The following is a 20,401-nucleotide window of genomic DNA, read 5'->3' as shown; positions in this document are numbered from 1 at the left end:
CAAAGTTGCAGTGCACTTGTATACATACCTTGCTAATCTTTCTGCCAGAGAAAGGATCGAATCTCTTCAAGCACACTGTCAGGACATTGGAGGAGCGATGTATCGCAAGCCTCTTGGACGCAGTGGCCAGCTGTTCACACCTTGAAAACAAGCACAGACCCAACTGTTGCAACCAATCTTCTCCCCGCTTCACCCCCCATCCACGTATGGTTGCGTAAAGGCTTGTTTTGCCCAACTATCGTATGCGCAGGTTTGCATTTCAGACCCCTTAAGTCCGTACGCTCTCACGGAAGGTAGCTTCGGTCTAGGGTGGCTCACTTTGGAGAGCAGCAGTCTACAGTCTTTACAAGAACTAGGAACGACACTGTTCAGAGAGCCGGCAGAGGCTGCTATTGCTCCGAGGACTGAGGTCTCCTGGACAGAGACGCAAGCATCCAAAAAGCCTTGGAAATGAAACTGTTGATTGCTTTCTCGAGGCAGCTGCTGTTGCCAAATCACTGTCCAGAGCTCTTCCTCGCTTCAGCTCACCGCTGCGTATGGGACGTGTCTTCTCCCTTCTGGCCATGGGGGTAGTTCAGCGGGCAACTTCATAGCTAGGAAGGTTGACCACCTCCAGGGCAGACAATGCCAGGAAGAAAATTCTCATCAAAGCTTTCCAAATATCCAGGCAGAAGGGAAAAAAATTACCCGTGTTAGAAACAAGTGCATTATTTTCCAAGTTCCGGATGACTCGGGTGGATTAGTTGTATGGGAAAGAAAAAAAAAGAAAAAACCCAGGCTGTCTCATGACTGTGTTTCTCAATTAAGTCAAAATGTAACTAGGGCTCCCGGACATGCAATACCGTAACCCAGTATCTACTATGAAGATGTCTTTAGTAATAATCTTACTTGCTACATTTATAGCCATTTTCACCATCCAACTGCTCAGGTTTGAAAAAGTCTTCCAGAGCTTCAGTGACAGATGAGGCTGCCTGGATGAGAAAGAAAGGAGAGCGCTAAGCTCCTGGAAACCCAAAATCCCAAGAAATAGCTACCCGTGTGGTGCCAGCGTTATCCCAAGAAAGAGCTACCCCTGGGCGGTACCAGAGTTGCCTGTGGTACGCATGGTCAAAAATAGCAAAAGCAATCAAAGCCATCCGAGCAGCAATCAGAGGCGAATTGAGGTAGTCCAAAGCAGGGCGGTATGGCAGTGTCATCAGGGCTGTAGATGCCATCCTTACTCTCTGCCCAGCTGACACCCAGCACGGGGCGGCCGTTTACAGGACTTCCACCGAAGGAGCCCAGAAGCCCGGTTCCCTCCCCATCCAGCACCAAGCTCTTGCGTGGTAACAGCCCACAGTTTTAAATCAACGGAGCTTACTGGAGATAAACTAGGCCCCCTGCAGGGGTCTTGAAACATTGTGCACCACAATTTCAAACCATCTTACCTTGATATCCAAAGGAATATCAAGGAATGCTTCGTAGGTGTCGGAAACGGCTTTGCAGCTCAAGCACGTTACTGGAAGGCAAAGAGAAATGCTTCTCAGGTTGGGAAGGAGACTAACTCTGCCCGTTTCAACAACCAACACATACTACTTTAGAGGCACTGGACATACTGCTGCATACTAGAAACTAGAAGTTTGTTTACCACAAAGAGAGAAGGAGCCAGAGATGATTCTAAGGACGGTAATATTTTTAAAAAGTACCTCTGGATCTCAGAAAGCCCCCAAATATTTGATGGACGATGGTAGTTTCTTGAGAAGAGATGCCCAAGCTGGAAACAAATCGTAAGGCAGAGAGTTATCTCCTCCAAGAGTTTTGCTTTGTGTGAAAACTCTGGGCATAGGGTTTCCTTGATGGGAGAACATCAAGGAGTCCAGAGGGCTCAGGAACATTGCAAAGGTAATTTGCTTGTGCTTACTCGCTGCTTCCACTCGGACGAGCTCTCTGCATGGCATTGATAGTGTAGCTTAAGAACTCGTGGGCATCTTCCTGCATGCCAGGCTGGAAATGTTCTCCTATTCCTAAGACAGAAGTTGTTAATAGTTCTCTCTGACAAGAAGGGAAGAAACGTGTAAAAGCACCTGAAATGACTTACTTCTGAGGACCCGGATGACAGCCTTAGGTTGGATGGCACTGGCTGAAGAATGCAGGACCTCGTTAACGTGCGCTTCCATTATGCACATCATGCAGAAGCCTTGCTGACGACCTGAAGAGGGAGGGAGGGAAGCAAGCTTCTCAGGTTAGCAAAGTACCATAGCAACGGCAAACCTAACGGAGATCTTGAAGTTATAAGAACAGTCTCCACTCTTCTGCCAAGGTGCCAATGTGCCAACAAGCCCGGGACATTTTAGTGCATAGGAAACTGTCTTCAGAGAGATGCTTAACTGACAGAAGTTTTCTGTGCAATAAGCAAAGAGAGTTTAACGTGCAGGAAAAGGGCCCGAGACCCGGGGCTAGAAAGCGGTGCCTTTCTGAAGATGAACACACCTAGGCAGGACAAGAGGCTTCTAGCTTGAGAGTTCAAAGAACACCAACTCGGGGGGCTGACAAAGAAGGGATGCTTTTCTCCTAAATCAAATTCCAGATTCTGGGAATCCTTGGGAAGTGCCCGACAAATTTACAAGGAGAAGTTCATAAAAGTACTCACACGACTGGCCGTGCGCACGAGAGAGCAGGTAGTTGGCCAGAGGGGGAGTGTACGTCAGGCACTGCAGGACGGAGTTGAGGAAGCAGGTATTGCCCAGGTTATGGAGTCCTGCTCCAGCTCTCTGTCTTTGCTGCCACTCCATGCAAATCTTCTCCGGGGGACAGAGGATCCTTTGTGGCGGAGCCATTCCCTCGGCAATGACTGCAGGGAAATGACATTTGAAAAGAGATGAGATGATATTGTTGCCTGAAAGCCTATTTGAAAAGTCGAGTTCTGTACAGGAGCACCCAGGACAACCAGCTCTAACCTCCAACACAGAAACATCGGGGGAAGCCTGACACTGCCATCGCAAGAAACAGTTTTGGAAAATAGTCTGTTCCCCTGCTTACTTTGCTGAAAGTCCAACAAACCCACACTCTGATTTCTGTGCCTCAGGCTACCTTCCTTTCCCTCTAGAGTCTTGAATTGGATTATCAGGGCAAGTCTTCCCTTTTCCCGATTGTAACTTGAAAACAAGCAAGTCCCTAGCACAGAAAGTAACCCTACTGATGTCAGATCTTTCTACGAGCAATGCCATCTTTCAAAGTCTTGCACATAGTGGCAGAGGAGTGACAAAATGCATTTTCCTGTGTCGAATTGAAAACGCCTGGGTAAGTCTGGCTGCTCTCAGGAAGCACCCCAGAATTCACTCTAGGTTGTCAGCACATCCACGTTCAGGGATGGAGCACCAGCCACGTCCGTTGCCTTTAGGGATTCACAAAGTCCAAGCCTGCTGGTGAAGCCGTTACTCACGGGAGTCATTCCCCATTGCAGCCATCGCTCCTCTCGGGAACAGAGGGGAAAGTTTGGGATGACAAAGGATGTCAGGACGCGCTCCAGAAAGAGACGATCAGCGCCAATCCCGTCACCTGATGGCAAAGAAATAATTGTAGCTCAATAAAATGATTAAACCCCCCCCAAGCACAACCTGCACAACAGCATCCGCTATCCAAAGTGTTCCAGTGGTACCTGTAACTGCTGCAGAGCTGCAGGCTGATGGCCCTACTGACCCTGTCACAGGACTCCAGTTGACAGCAATTACCAAGGCCCTTTTGAAAGACTGCGTTGCATGTCACCTTCTCTGAGGAGGAGCTGCTGCTTACCTGTGGCTAGCGTTAGCAGCAGAGCCCTCTGGCTCGCCAGCCCACGCTTGCCCACCTTGTATGCAGGAGTGACTGGCTTTCAGCCGCTGCTTTAACGGCTGCCTTTGCCGTGCTCCTTTTCTGTCTCCCTTCCTACCGCATCAGTCAGGGTGGGCTTCTTGTCATTCTAGGCTGAGCCCAACGCCTCAGACTACACTGCCACCCCCCTACTTCCCTGTCCTAGGATATGGCAAAGAACTAAGAATTAGCAAGTAGAAACTCTGCCCATAGCCCTGGCCAGCCTATAAAGGTGTAATAGCTAAGCCTAGAGCTCGGAAGGTATAGACCAGCCGCTACTTTTATCCCGTATCTACCTACTCTATGATCTGTCCTGAAAGTCAAATCATAATCACCTTTGAAAGAGGATGGGAGTTGCAGAGAAGCGGGCAGTAAACGATAAATGGTTGGAAAAAGTAGGCACGCAAGTAGCAAAGGAAGGAGCCGAGTTATCCCGAAGGCCAGCTCAGCCCAACTAGCTTTCGCTGACCCGCTCCTCAGGATACCAAGCCCTGGCCAGGTGAGCTCACAAGCGCCGGGCGGGTGCCGCATGACTGCCCCTTTGTGACATGGGGCCGCACGGGGACGTGTCCCCTTGAGCCACGTGACCACGCAGCTGCCGCAGCCCGGGCAGCTCCGGCAGCCGGCAGCCGCTGGGCTTCCCCACACGCTGCCGGCGAAGGGCCGTACGTCCGCTGGCAGAGCTCCCGCCTCTTCCCTGAGCCGCACCAGCCGGATGAATAAAAACCTGCCCCGGGCTGTAAGCGTGCCTGTTCACAGCTTTGGCTGGAACATTCGGGTTGCTGAGGGTTTCTTTTCCACTCTTCCCAGGTACAGGAACTGTGTCCGTGAGACTCATGTAGCAAAGCACCTGATCGCTTACAGCTTCATTTCCAATAAATTTTATCTGCCCCCCAAGATTCAACCACAGGCTGACTCTGAACTAGAGCTACCAAAGAAGCACCTTCAGCAACCGTGCTGGGTGGACCTTGGCTGGCTGCCAGGCCCCCACCCAGCCGCTCTCTCACCCTGGAGCTCTGAAAAGCGTTTGGGGGTGCCTTTTTAGCATCTGGTTTAGCCCCTTGTCTCGCCCGGAGGGCAGTGAGTATTGCTCCTGCCCCAACGAGGCAGCTGGTTGTAACTCCTGCCACGCTTGAACTGCTCGGTTTGGCCCTTGCCCCACTCGCGGCATCTGCTCTTCCCCAGTCCTGTTCAGGGCAGTTAGTTGTACTCCTGCTCAGCTCAGGGCAGTTAGTTTTGCCCCTGCTCCACTCGGGGAGGCTTTTCTCTTTTCATGTTTTGCTTGAGGCATCCAGTTTGGGCACAGCCTTGCTCGGGTGCCTTGCTTTCCTCATGTCCCTCTCGGGACGGCTGAGGTTTTCCCCTCTTTTGCTTGCGGAGGCTCGTTTTGCCCCTTCCCCGCACAGGGTACCTGGCTTTACTGTGGCCTTGCTCAGGTGGCCTTTTATGCCCCTGCCCAAATTGGGGTGGCTAGTTTTGCCCCGCCCTGTCTGGGCATTTGGTTTGTCCCTGTCCTGGTCAGGGCATCTCTTTGTGCCCCTGGCCCCCCATGGGGCATGTCATTCTGCCCCTGCCCCCGCCCCGCTTGGAGCAGATATTTTTGCCCTGCCCAGCTGGGGTCCCGGTTTGCCCCAGCCTTTGCCTGCCCCCCAGTCCCTCCTGCCCCGGCACCTCTCGTTTCCCTCCAGTCCCGGCTCGGGCGTTTCTCCTGACTAGGCGGTGTCCCGTCGGGGCAGGGGCCGGGGAGGCTGCGCCGTGGTCCCCTCCCAAGCACAACCCCGTACCTGGCTTTGGTCTGCGGTGGCACTGTGGCTGTGGGGCTGGCGGGGGTGGGACGAGCGGCCGCCGGGCCCTGGGGGCTCCTTGTCCCTCAGTTTCGTTCCGGTGAAAGGCGGCCCCTCTGCAGGCAGGCAGCTGCAGGCAGCTGTCTGCGTTTTCCGCAGGCGCTGCTGCCTGGGTCCTCGGAGGGCTTCATGGCCCAAAAGGTGCCAGCCCGAGTGCCAGGGGCTCCCTGGATGCGCAACACTTGCGCTCTTACCAGTCCCGCCAGTTACCAGTTTCCACCAATGGACTCTACACGTAGAGAGAAAAACTACCCCATGAATTACATATGCAAGTTCAACACGTGTTTTTAATTCTGGCTTTGGCTTTTCAGCCTGTTGGTACCAACTGAGTATTGTTTTTCCAAGGCAATCCCAACAGCTGAACAGGGATTAAAGCTCTTCCTGGAGGGACCTGTGGGCAGGTGGGTGGGCCAGCAGAGCGGTCAGTGTCTCTCGAAGGTCTCTCTGAGCTCCTCCTGGCCAGAGGTGGCTCTGGGAGGAGGGACGAGATGGGCTGCTGGTGCCCATGTGCAGGGGCTTGTGATGTCAGTTACGACACCGTTCCTGACTGGGCAGGTGCCTGTGATGTCACTGGTGGCAGGAATGCTCATAGGGCATTGAACGGAAGCTGGCTTGTGCAGGGGCTTGTGATGTCAGTTACGACACAGTTCGTGACTGGGCAGGTGCCTGTGATGTCACTGGTGGCAGGAATGCTCATAGGGCATTGAACGGAAGCTGGCTTGTGCAGGGGCTTGTGATGTCACGCCTGGCACATTAGCTGATATTGCAGGCGCGGGAACCAGGCTTATGCTGCTGTTTGATGTCACTGGTGAACTGTGCATCTCATATGGCAAGTGCGGCAACGTGGCTTGTGCAGCTGTTTATGTCACGCCTGGCTTAGTACCTGATAGGGCAGGTGCTGGAACCTGGCTCATGCAGGTGCTTCCGAGGTCATTTGTGGCACGGTTCCTGATTGGGCATGTGCAGGAACTAAGCTTGTGTAGGTGTTTATGTCAGCTGTGGCACAGTTCCTGATAGAGCAGGGGCAGGAAACGGCCTTGTGCAGGTGTTTATGTCACTGGTGGCTTAGAAGCTCATAGGACAGGCGCAGGCACCTGGCTTGTTCAGGTCTTTATGTCACTGGTGGCGGGAATGCTGATAGGACATTGAATGAATCCTGGTCCTGCACATGCTTATGATGTCACGGGTGGCTCAGTAGCTGATAGGGCAGGCGTGAGAACCTGGCTTGTGCAGGTCCTCTTTACTCTTTGCATCTCCAGTCTCTACGTAAATCATTCTAACTCGATTTTCCTTTGCATGTTTCTTCCATGCAGTAATTAGTAAGGTGAACCTTGCCATCAAGCTTGCTGAACCTTGTCAGAGCACTGTTAAACTTTCTTAAATTCCATCGAACTTCCTGAACTCTGTCAAATTATTATTTTACCTCAGTAAAACATATCGCTGCCCCTCTCTTTTGAGTGAGGTGCATTCCACTGCTTCGCAACAGTGCATGCTCCTGCCATAACAGTTACAGAGCCGCCAGTGAAATCACCAGCCCTTGAACCCTGCAGGGGCCTGTGCCTGCCCTAACAGGTAGCCACCAGTGACATCCCAAGTAGCCGCATAAGCCAGGTGACTTCTCATACCCAATCAGCCACAGAGCCACCAGTGACATCACAAGCACCTACACAAAGCAGGGTCCTCTTCCTGTCCTATCACCTACTAGGATCATGCAGCATCTCTAGCCCTATCACTTACTCAGCCACTCATGACCTCACAAACGCCTGCACGAGCCAGGTAACTCGTCATAGCCAGTCAGCTGCCCAGGCAAAGGGAACGTGAGAAGCAGATGCACAGCCCGGTGTCCTTTCACACCCAAACAGCTACTCAGCCGCGAGTTACCTCACAAGTGCCCGCACAAGCAAGGGGCCTGCTCCTGCCCTTTCACACACTCAGCCACCTATGACCTCACAAGTACCATCAAAAGCCAGCAGCCTGCTGCTGCCCTCTAAACTACCATTGCACCAGAGACATCACAAGCCCCTGCACAAGCCAGGGGCCTGCGCCTGGTCTGAAACATCCTCACCACCGGTGACATCGCAAGCACCTGCACGAGCCAGGAGTCCTGTCATTCCCAATCGCATGCTCGGACAACAGTTACCTCAAAAGCACCTTCGCAAGCCAGGGCCCTGCTTCTGCCCTACCACCTAATGGGTCACCAGTGACCTCACGTGCACCTGCAGAAGCCAGGGGCCTGCTCCTGCCTATCACGAATGAGCGGTTTAGAGGCCGCTCAAGGAATCACTGTCGAAGCTATCAGCAGAAAGTGATCTTAATAGAAATTGATAACAGCATGACTTAGCAGAGTTCGATGGCAAGGTTCACTCTGTCACTTACTCCACAGATGAAGCGCACAAAGGAAACGAGCATGGGAAGCTGAGAAGCCCTTGGCTAGTGTAAACACTACTTAGCAACAACTAAAACATCAGCGTGTTATCAACATTATTCTCATACTAAATCCAAAACACAGCACTGTACCGGCTATTAGCCAGAAAATTACCTCTATCCCAGCCGAAAGCTGGGTATCGTGTTACAATTGAGTTGGGACGATTTATAGAGAGGCCAAGGACAGAAAGATTAAGGGAGACCCTCCCGTTGAGTCACGAGCTTCAGAGAAGACCCAGCTGGATCCAATCTTAGTCTCAGACTCGGACAATGGTTTATGTCTAAGGGACTATATGTGTTTAGCAGCAGTCTGAGGTTCATTCACGATCTTAAGATAAATCATAAGATTTTAGCAGACTCTATTTGCTAGTGGGTACAAACACACACGCACACAGATGCAAAGATAGATAAATATACAAAGATATACGTGTTAAAAATCCCTCATCATACTCGAGGAAGACCCTCCTGTTCAACAGAAACTTATTGCCAGAATACCAGGAGATGGACAAGTGCCAGCTTCTTCTCTTGACAGGGAAATTGCTACGCTTCCTTCATTATTTTCAAAGGTAGCTTCTGGTTTAAAAAGAAAAAAGTGGTTGAGTGATTTGGGCATCTATGACATCTCAGGACTTGTAGCTGTGCTAGTTCAAGGTAAAGATTTTAGGGAAATTCCTTGGCTTTAGCCTTCTTACCCGGAGCCATAAACTGGCCCAAATCACAGCTTCTTGGAAGCAGAATATAAGATGGATTTCTTGGAACACACAATGAAGTGCTAGCCCTCTTGTAGGCAGAAGAGCAGCAAATGGGATTTAAATACCTCATGTCGTTAAATGTAAACGGTAGGAAGAGAAGAATGGGTCTTCTAGAGAGAGGGATACTTTGCTTGCAGTATGGGTTTGAAGGTGCTGTGCTGTACAGCGTGACACCAGCACAGCCACGCTGAAGGCAAAAGAGGACGTCCTGTAAAAGAGGGACAGACGTGGCTCTGCTCGCTCTTTCAGGTACCCGTGGGTAAACCCACAGACAGCTCCCGTAAAGAGCCCCTTGGAGCAGCAAGGTTGAGCAGCAGCCCCATCAGGTGAGGTGGGGAAGGGTGTGGGCTGGGACGCTGGACAAAACCAGGGCTATCAATGAGAAACTGGGAGCTTTGACCTTGGGAACTGCGCTATGGCTGAGTAGAGGTGAGGAAGGGTGGAGGCCGTGCAAAAGTGCGTGGGGTTTTTGTGTGTGCTGATGATTTTGTCTGTTCCTGACAGCTGGGTGCAGAGCTTCGGTCCTGATGGCCTCGCCACTCTGCTGGAGACCTGATAAGGCTCCAGGAGGAAAAGGTGCTGCAGGGTGAGCAGCTGATCGCGTGGGCATCATTGCTGAGTGTCTGTCATAGTGTCCAGAAAGCCACAAGGCTCGTTGCTGCTCCACGCTCTTCCTGGCTCTCCTGGCGCAGCCCCACAGACATGGAGCTCTGCGTCCATCTGTGTTTCAAGTGTTCTTAACCTTCCTGTGTTCTTCCTCTTCCTACTGAGTTTGAATTTGACGGGTATAATCATACCGAACATACTGCAATAACTGACCAACAGATAGTATTTGCAGTTTGCCCCGTGGCTCCTCAGGACTGGTTACTCCTGGGGTCAGGCCAAGAACTGTAGCGCCTGGAGAACCTGGTTCAGCCCTGGGCTTTTTCACGGTCCAATGGCAACCCCTTTCCTCTCCACGTGATTGTTCTCCCAGTGTGTCCAGCGGGGTGGCCATCCTGGTCCCAGGGTGTAAGGAGAATGGATGACGGCTACCTCAGTGATGCTCACCACAACACAGTGGTGAGGCTGGGGAAGACTGGTCCCTGGTGACCGCAGACATTTTCAAACGCAGGATTAGTACTGTGTCTGTATGTGGTCTGGTTGTGTGAGGGGGGAACAAAATACCAGCTCAGGGTGGTATGGCCAGGGCAGGAGGGAAGAAGAAAGAGGATCAGGGCAGGTTGCTCACGATGCGATGAGGCAGTGGTTTGCTTGGGGGCTTAAAGATCTCTCCTGAGATGGAGATGGTGGGAGGAGGTGTTTGGGATTGAGCTGAGGGATTCTTGTGAGTAGGGGGGGCGATTGATAGCAGTGTGAATATTGGCTGTATTGGAATTCAGTCTGGTGGTTTCCTGCATAAACAACCTATCGTACCGTCTTTTGAAAGTCCATTAAGGTGGAATCTTGGTGTGATTGTGGGTGCTGAGGGCCTCATCATCGCCTTACCTAAGAGCTCTGGAGGAAAGAGAGGAGGTGTCTTGTTCCACAAGTTTGTCAGCTCGCTGATTTTCTTCCTCGCAGGTCACATAGTACAAGATGCAGACAAGAGACCATCCAATGCCTGAAGGCTTTATGCACAAGCAGGTAAGAGCCTTGTGCAGTGTGTAGAGACAACCTCACACAGCCACAGCTCCCGCTGCACGGTGTCTGCCCAGTTATCTCAGAGCAGTTGCTGGAATGGGCAGGGAAAATAGTGCTGGAAGTTTCCTGCTCTTTAGTAAATCCTTGATATCGTCCCGTTGCTTGTTTTGCTTTTTCTCCTACTGTACATTTCCTGGTACCATCACCATCACATACTTTCCTGGGACTTACAAAACACTTTCCGTGTATTTGTACAGGCCTGTGGGACTTTGGCTGCTCTGCCCTCTTTTGTGGCTTTCTCTGCTCCTCTCTGATTATGCCTCTTAACTTACGTATGAGGGCTTGATGCCCTTCAGTATTTCTTCCCATTTGTCTTTCTCTGTATCTGTGGGTTTCTAAAATTTTTATTATTTGACACTCCTGTGCAGCGGACACCTGTTTTCCCTTTCCCGTGAATGAGCTGGGGCGCTTCCTTGTCCCTCTGTGTGCTCTTCCCCGCTCTCCTTGGGTAAACGGAGAGTCTCTGTTTCCTCCCAAGTCCACATGTTCCTTTGAGGCTTCTTAAGTTTCCCTGAAAGGCTTTCTCTTGCTGGCAGCGTGTGGTTTGAGATGCATCGCTCCCTTCCTTGTCACTCCTCTGTGCCCTGTCCGAAACAAGGGTAACACAGGGGTTTGGACAAGGTTTTGGAACAAGTGTTTTCTCATGGTTATTCCTCAGAGCATTGTCAATCACGAGGCATTCCCATCTCACTCTTCTTTAGAGCTGGCTTAGTCTCGGACATGAATTCCAGCTTTCCTTTCTTTTCAGTTTGGAATCAAACACCGCTGGGTACAAAAGAGGGGGTGCTGCTCCTGGCGAGAGCTGTTGATATCAAAGTCCCTTGTCTGATGATCGATGCAGTGAAGGTTCTGTGTACCCTCTGCCTCAACGCGAAGGCGTGGACGTGGTGACAGAAATCCTGCCTTTTGCTGCTCTTGAGCTTTCGACTGGCCTCTCTGTGGAGTCTCTCTTCTGCCTCTGGCTCTTCTCTTCATTTTGTAATTGGTCTGCACGTGCGCCCTCCTGCCCTGGCTTGTGGGTTAGCTGCTGATCCTCTCTCAGTGCAGCTGTGAGCAGGTGCTGGAGACTTTTGCTGGAAGAGCAGAAACAGATGGGGTGGAGCGATTCAAACCCCTCTTGGCTGGCCTGGGGAGCGGAACCTCGGTGGCGCTGAAGGTACGTAGTTCCTCAGGTTTGTGTGGACATGGCACTTGAAATCTTACTCAGGAGCTGGAGAGCTTGAAGTGGGATGAATTTGGTGTGGCTGAAATGCCTTTGGCTTTACTGCTTTTTTTCTGCTGTGTTATCTTCTGGCCTCCTTAGAAGTCCTGAACCAGTGACTTCCAGTCCATGCCCAGAAGTTTTCTCTTTTGTGTGTGTGTGTGGTTTTTTTCAGGTGGCCTGTATGCAGCCGATCAGTGCCATGATCCGTCCTGCTTGTGAGCTTGACTTGGGAGTTCAGATACGTAGTGAGCTGTCTGTGTACTCCATGTAACTCATCTTGAATTCAGAAAGCAGCGCCACCCTTTTCATGAAAAGAAAAAAAAAGGAAAAAGACTTGGAGTGAGATTACCATGCTTAGTCTTACCATTCTAGAGTATTTAAAACATTTCCTTGAAACGCTTTCCCAAAATCACAAGACCTGACTTCTGAAATAGCCGTTTTCCTAGGAGCTGCATCTGAGCTAAGCCAGAGGAGAGAGTCCTGCCTGCTGTTAGTCACTGAGGCTGATGACAGGTCACCCAGCAGTTCTGGCAAGGACAGAACAAGATAGATACGTATGTTCCCCTGTGCCGCTTGTAAATTCCGTCATGTCTTGCGTAAATTGGTCTCCAGGTTTTGCAGGTTGTAGGTTTGGTAGGATCGATTGGTGCTTAAACGTGATGGTAATAGCAAAACCTGTAGGCATCCATGTAGGGCATTTTGGATTTCGTAGAATCTGCAAGGATATTTGAAGAGTTTAATGTTATGTTGAGGTACTGTAGTTACAGCGTTATCAGAAGAAAGTCTTGGCAAAGAAGATGAAGATGGCAAAGATACTCAAAAGCGTTCTAACCTTTGACAGTGGAAACAAGTCATTTACAGTTTATATGAACAGTCTACTATTCTTTTCAAAAATTTACAGAGAACGTTTTGCTGTTTCCTTATCAGAACTTAGTGATAGTAAATTAAAGCTCTCCACTGAGATGTAAAAAAAGGAGTCATGTATCCTGCAAAGAAGAGTAATTGCACGGACTTGATAGTCTTACTCTTTTCAGTTCTCCTTAAAAGGCAGGTGTGTGCTTCCTCACCTGTGCTGTACATGAGAAAAAAAAAACACCCTTGAAACCTCCTCTGAAATTAAAGGTGGGTGAGACACATCACATTTTCCGCCTTTTCCACTATCCTGCTTTCTCTTGAACTTGTTTGTATCGGTATCAAATATTCTTTGCTTTCCCTGGAGCCAAGACAACTCAAGATTTTGGTTTTGTTTTCAGCCCGGCAGTCTCCTGTCAGAGAGAGGTGTCCATGCAGAAGTGCTCGGTCACAGAGCACTTGCTCCTTGCTGCAAGAGGACTAAGAGGTGGGTGCGTAGTTAGTGATGCTTCTCATCCATGCTTTGGAGGGTTTTCAGGTTGGTGGTCATTACAGAATTACAGTATACAGATAATATACAGCTAATTACTGCGGTAGTCTGAGGGTATAAGGGAAAGCATACAGTTTCTTTTCTGAAAACTGAAGGTAATTCAGTTAGAGGGAGAGCCTGTTTGGAAGTTTCAGTAGTTTGGGGGCAGAGGCCAGTTGGGAGCTGGGGCCCTCGGGGGTGGGGGCTGTTTCTGCCCCGTGCCCTTGGCCTGGCGCTCACAGCTGGGAACGGGCTTTCCAGAATCCTGCTGGAAGGAGCCAGATGTGGGAGCTGTGGCCGAGCTGGGGGACAGGGAGCACCCCTGGACCAGCCTCAGGACCTGCGGCACACCTGCCTTCAAATCAGCTCTCCCAGCAGGACGTTGCCCAGGAGCAACTTTGAGTTTTGCTCTTCTCCTTCGGGAGCCGTGTTCCACAGCAAGCACACCCAGAGCTGCGCCTGTGCCAGGAGAAGACTTCACGCACAGCTGGGGCTGATGGTGACAGTTCCCGCCAGATGTGCATGTCAGAGAGATGCAGGTAAGATGCCATGGAGGATACACTGACTGATTGCCCCTTCTCTTGCAGGAGCAGGGTTTAAGAGCAGGAGGGAGCCAGGGTACAAGGGCCTCCGAGGTCAAAAAATGCATCAAACAGCCAGAGCACGAAGCAGAGGGAGAAGAGAAATAGGTGCAGGTCACGTGGCTGGGACAGTGCTTTTAAGGTAACATCTGCCACAGAAGCACAATAACAGTAAAAGGTATTGGGAGGTCATGGAGTGACTGAGGAAAGTGCCTGGCAGAGAGAAGAGCCCGGAGAGACAGGAGACAAGGTAGAGATGGAGGTGACAAAGATGGCATGTGGAAAGTGAGGGTGCAGGTCCTTGTGAAGACACTGGTGGCTGAGCAGCTGACGGGGAAGGAGCAGGAACCTGGCTTCTGCTGCAGGTACTTGTGGTGTCACTTGCTGCTGAGCAATTGATAGGGTAGGAGTTTTTAAATCACTTGTGCAGATGCAGGTGATATCACTTGTGACTGAGTAGCAGCTGGATAGGAAAAGACGCATGGCCTGCTTAGGTGCCTGTGATGTCATTCGTGGCAGGAACTAGCCCGTTGCTTTTTCAGGTGCTTGTGATGTTACTGGTGGCTGAGTAGCTGGAGAAGACAACATGAATCACACAAAGGCGACCCGAGCCTCTAATCGAGCAGCGCTGAAGATGCTCTGTTCCCGGTCATTTTTTTTCCCTGAGATCTCTGCGTGCTAATTTAATATGCTCAGTAGGTGTAGAAAGCTTCCACCCTTCTGGATCACACGGGTGCTTTCATGAAGGAAGTCTTGAGTTAAAAAATTTCAAAAAAACCCCAAACCCGTCTGTTCTTTCTCACATGGTCAAACTCTCTACAGAAATCAGAAGCACCACTTAGGACTGGGTTTGGTTATGATGCAATTTTATTGTTTCGATCCTAAACGTCAAGTGTGATGATTAGCATTCTTATGATAATGTTCGTCTGCGGCCTTTGATGGTAAATTGCAGGTTGTGATGGCAAGCTCCGTCACAAGTACTGAACGCTTCTGTCCATAAGCCATGCACCTGAAACACGTGGCAAAGAGTGAGGCAACATTTGCTGGTGATGCTGCAAATGCTTACTTTTTAGTCCTCCTCTCCGGAGTTCTCTCTGGATTTCTTTTTCTTCTTCACTTTCTTGCATTTCTTTTTCAATTCTGCATCACCAGAATGCTCGCTTCTGCCTTTCACCGCTTTCTTTTGGGTGCACTTTCATCCCCCTCTGCACAGGCGTGTTTCCTCTTTCTGCACGTTTGTTTTCCAGGTGCCTGGCCAGAGCCTGCAGGCTCTGGGTGAACCGGCACTGGTGGGAGCGCACGTTGTCCAAGTGAGTATTTCCCCAGCTGCTGCTCACCTACCGAGCCAGGCTGCGTGTCTGCTCTGTGGCCGCTCAAGCCGTGCACGCTTTCCCCTCTGGAGCTTCTGCCATTCACGGGGGCTGTTTCTCTCCCTGTGGGAAGAGCTGCACAGGTTCCCACTGCCAGGCGCCGGCTGACGGTGAGCGCGCTTCTGCGTTTCTGCGTGGCGAGTGCGCCTCGGGCTGGGAGGCGACAGTCTGGTTGGCTTCTGTTCAGCTTCCCCCCCTGCTCAGAGTCAGAGCGCGCTCTCTTCCTGCCGCAGCGCTGAGGGGGAGTTCCTGCAGAGTCCCGTGCTTGTCTCTTCCTTTGGGTCCTCTGCATATTTTCTCCATCTCGATTCCTCAGTCCCACGGTGACGCCAGAAAATGGACTCTTCTGCACTTGGTCCAGCTTTGCCCCACAAGTGCTCTTTGTCTCTTGGCATTCAGCACCTGCTCCAGGGCTCAGATCACGGTGCCTGGAGAAACAACAGTGATCTTAGTCTAGGGTTGTTCTCGCAGCCTCCTCGTGCCTTCAGTCTCATCCTTTCATTGTCTGGCAGCACTTGGTGTGACACGCAGAAGCCTGAACCAGCACTAGAAGCTGGAAATGAGATCACGGTCTTGCAGCCACGTCTGTCCCTTTCAGAGCAGTAACTCATCTTTATACCCTCTCGGACCTCCATTTCGCCTCTTTTCGCAGCTAGCCAGTCTCAGAGAGCAGACAGCCAGCAACTTACACCAGCGCAAGAGTTTAGTGCCGGACAAGGAGGGAGAAGAAAGGAGCGGGCAAACTGCAGAACCGACAGAACTTAACTAGACAAACAGTCATTCTCTCCTAGGACAGAAAGCAAAACCCACCACAGGAGAACACCACCACCACGATCAGTAACAGGAGAGGGAGTGTATTCGGAACACCCTTCCACACTTGTTATTACCTGGCATAGAAGAGTAAATACGGACGCTGGCGCAGAACCGTCTTGATGTCACAAAGACCTACAGAGTCATCATTCATCTTGTACCACCGTCCATCGCCGGCCTGCAAAGAAAGGCAGCGCTATCTTTAGATGAACTGCAGGATTTTTAAAACAAAAACACAGAGAGAACACCACTGAAGGACACCATGCGCCAACGCAAATCGCAGAGTTGACTTTTACCTTCACGAAGCAGTAATAGTGTCCTGCCTGACAGCTGGAACCTTCATGTACCAGGACAGCATACAAGGAGTAGAGGAGTGGTTCTCCAGCCGCTTGAGACATGTATGCACCAAGGTCCAAATATTCCGGATACTGCACAAGCTAAAGAGAGACCGAGAAGACTAAAAGGTATCCTGAGAGTCTTTAGGAAGCAGCCTGAGAAAACCTTGCCACCAAACACAGGCTAGAGGTATAGAAATAGATCTTCTCGGTTCATCAAAAACAGGCGTTGCCATTTCGTCATTGAAGTGGCAGAAAACTGCTCTAGGCCAAACCAGCTCTTTACGAGCACAGCGGAGTGCTTATCTTCGCATTGGAACTTTCCTCTTAGCACAAGGGAAAGAGCAAGGCACAGCTACCAGAGCTATTGCATTGATTTTTCTTAGGCAGCTGCACTCGATAGCCATCGTGTGCAGACGTTAACAACTTCCAAGAAAGGGTTCTCCTTCGGGAAAGGTCTCCTTCCAAGCAGACAAAGTTGCAGTGCACTTGTATACATACCTTGCTAATCTTTCTGCCAGAGAAAGGATCGAATCTCTTCAAGCACACTGTCAGGACATTGGAGGAGCGATGTATCGCAAGCCTCTTGGACGCAGTGGCCAGCTGTTCACACCTTGAAAACAAGCACAGACCCAACTGTTGCAACCAATCTTCTCCCCGCTTCACCCCCCATCCACGTATGGTTGCGTAAAGGCTTGTTTTGCCCAACTATCGTATGCGCAGGTTTGCATTTCAGACCCCTTAAGTCCGTACGCTCTCACGGAAGGTAGCTTCGGTCTAGGGTGGCTCACTTTGGAGAGCAGCAGTCTACAGTCTTTACAAGAACTAGGAACGACACTGTTCAGAGAGCCGGCAGAGGCTGCTATTGCTCCGAGGACTGAGGTCTCCTGGACAGAGACGCAAGCATCCAAAAAGCCTTGGAAATGAAACTGTTGATTGCTTTCTCGAGGCAGCTGCTGTTGCCAAATCACTGTCCAGAGCTCTTCCTCGCTTCAGCTCACCGCTGCGTATGGGACGTGTCTTCTCCCTTCTGGCCATGGGGGTAGTTCAGCGGGCAACTTCATAGCTAGGAAGGTTGACCACCTCCAGGGCAGACAATGCCAGGAAGAAAATTCTCATCAAAGCTTTCCAAATATCCAGGCAGAAGGGAAAAAAATTACCCGTGTTAGAAACAAGTGCATTATTTTCCAAGTTCCGGATGACTCGGGTGGATTAGTTGTATGGGAAAGAAAAAAAAAGAAAAAACCCAGGCTGTCTCATGACTGTGTTTCTCAATTAAGTCAAAATGTAACTAGGGCTCCCGGACATGCAATACCGTAACCCAGTATCTACTATGAAGATGTCTTTAGTAATAATCTTACTTGCTACATTTATAGCCATTTTCACCATCCAACTGCTCAGGTTTGAAAAAGTCTTCCAGAGCTTCAGTGACAGATGAGGCTGCCTGGATGAGAAAGAAAGGAGAGCGCTAAGCTCCTGGAAACCCAAAATCCCAAGAAATAGCTACCCGTGTGGTGCCAGCCTTATCCCAAGAAAGAGCTACCCCTGGGCGGTACCAGAGTTGCCTGTGGTACGCATGGTCAAAAATAGCAAAAGCAATCAAAGCCATCCGAGCAGCAATCAGAGGCGAATTGAGGTAGTCCAAAGCAGGGTGGTATGGCAGTGTCATCAGGGCTGTAGATGCCATCCTTACTCTCTGCCCAGCTGACACCCAGCACGGGGCGGCCGTTTACAGGACTTCCACCGAAGGAGCCCAGAAGCCCGGTTCCCTCCCCATCCAGCACCAAGCTCTTGCGTGGTAACAGCCCACAGTTTTAAATCAACGGAGCTTACTGGAGATAAACTAGGCCCCCTGCAGGGGTCTTGAAACATTGTGCACCACAATTTCAAACCATCTTACCTTGATATCCAAAGGAATATCAAGGAATGCTTCGTAGGTGTCGGAAACGGCTTTGCAGCTCAAGCACGTTACTGGAAGGCAAAGAGAAATGCTTCTCAGGTTGGGAAGGAGACTAACTCTGCCCGTTTCAACAACCAACACATACTACTTTAGAGGCACTGGACATACTGCTGCATACTAGAAACTAGAAGTTTGTTTACCACAAAGAGAGAAGGAGCCAGAGATGATTCTAAGGACGGTAATATTTTTAAAAAGTACCTCTGGATCTCAGAAAGCCCCCAAATATTTGATGGACGATGGTAGTTTCTTGAGAAGAGATGCCCAAGCTGGAAACAAATCGTAAGGCAGAGAGTTATCTCCTCCAAGAGTTTTGCTTTGTGTGAAAACTCTGGGCATAGGGTTTCCTTGATGGGAGAACATCAAGGAGTCCAGAGGGCTCAGGAACATTGCAAAGGTAATTTGCTTGTGCTTACTCGCTGCTTCCACTCGGACGAGCTCTCTGCATGGCATTGATAGTGTAGCTTAAGAACTCGTGGGCATCTTCCTGCATGCCAGGCTGGAAATGTTCTCCTATTCCTAAGACAGAAGTTGTTAATAGTTCTCTCTGACAAGAAGGGAAGAAACGTGTAAAAGCACCTGAAATGACTTACTTCTGAGGACCCGGATGACAGCCTTAGGTTGGATGGCACTGGCTGAAGAATGCAGGACCTCGTTAACGTGCGCTTCCATTATGCACATCATGCAGAAGCCTTGCTGACGACCTGAAGAGGGAGGGAGGGAAGCAAGCTTCTCAGGTTAGCAAAGTACCATAGCAATGGCAAACCTAACGGAGATCTTGAAGTTATAAGAACAGTCTCCACTCTTCTGCCAAGGTGCCAATGTGCCAACAAGCCCGGGACATTTTAGTGCATAGGAAACTGTCTTCAGAGAGATGCTTAACTGACAGAAGTTTTCTGTGCAATAAGCAAAGAGTTTAACGTGCAGGAAAAGGGCCCGAGACCCGGGGCTAGAAAGCGGTGCCTTTCTGAAGATGAACACACCTAGGCAGGACAAGAGGCTTCTAGCTTGAGAGTTCAAAGAACACCAACTCGGGGGGCTGACAAAGAAGGGATGCTTTTCTCCTAAATCAAATTCCAGATTCTGGGAATCCTTGGGAAGTGCCCGACAAATTTACAAGGAGAAGTTCATAAAAGTACTCACACGACTGGCCGTGCGCACGAGAGAGCAGGTAGTTGGCCAGAGGGGGAGTGTACGTCAGGCACTGCAGGACGGAGTTGAGGAAGCAGGTATTGCCCAGGTTATGGAGTCCTGCTCCAGCTCTCTGTCTTTGCTGCCACTCCATGCAAATCTTCTCCGGGGGACAGAGGATCCTTTGTGGCGGAGCCATTCCCTCGGCAATGACTGCAGGGAAATGACATTTGAAAAGAGATGAGATGATATTGTTGCCTGAAAGCCTATTTGAAAAGTCGAGTTCTGTACAGGAGCACCCAGGACAACCAGCTCTAACCTCCAACACAGAAACATCGGGGGAAGCCTGACACTGCCATCGCAAGAAACAGTTTTGGAAAATAGTCTGTTCCCCTGCTTACTTTGCTGAAAGTCCAACAAACCCACACTCTGATTTCTGTGCCTCAGGCTACCTTCCTTTCCCTCTAGAGTCTTGAATTGGATTATCAGGGCAAGTCTTCCCTTTTCCCGATTGTAACTTGAAAACAAGCAAGTCCCTAGCACAGAAAGTAACCCTACTGATGTCAGATCTTTCTACGAGCAATGCCATCTTTCAAAGTCTTGCACATAGTGGCAGAGGAGTGACAAAATGCATTTTCCTGTGTCGAATTGAAAACGCCTGGGTAAGTCTGGCTGCTCTCAGGAAACACCCCAGAATTCACTCTAGGTTGTCAGCACATCCACGTTCAGGGATGGAGCACCAGCCACGTCCGTTGCCTTTAGGGATTCACAAAGTCCAAGCCTGCTGGTGAAGCCGTTACTCACGGGAGTCATTCCCCATTGCAGCCATCGCTCCTCTCGGGAACAGAGGGGAAAGTTTGGGATGACAAAGGATGTCAGGACGCGCTCCAGAAAGAGACGATCAGCGCCAATCCCGTCACCTGATGGCAAAGAAATAATTGTAGCTCAATAAAATGATTAAACCCCCCCCAAGCACAACCTGCACAACAGCATCCGCTATCCAAAGTGTTCCAGTGGTACCTGTAACTGCTGCAGAGCTGCAGGCTGATGGCCCTACTGACCCTGTCACAGGACTCCAGTTGACAGCAATTACCAAGGCCC

The sequence above is a fragment of the Calonectris borealis genome, chromosome 10, assembly GCF_964195595.1.
Source record: "Calonectris borealis chromosome 10, bCalBor7.hap1.2, whole genome shotgun sequence".
NCBI lineage: Eukaryota > Metazoa > Chordata > Aves > Procellariiformes > Procellariidae > Calonectris > Calonectris borealis.
Note: the sequence above shows the minus strand (reverse complement) of the source record.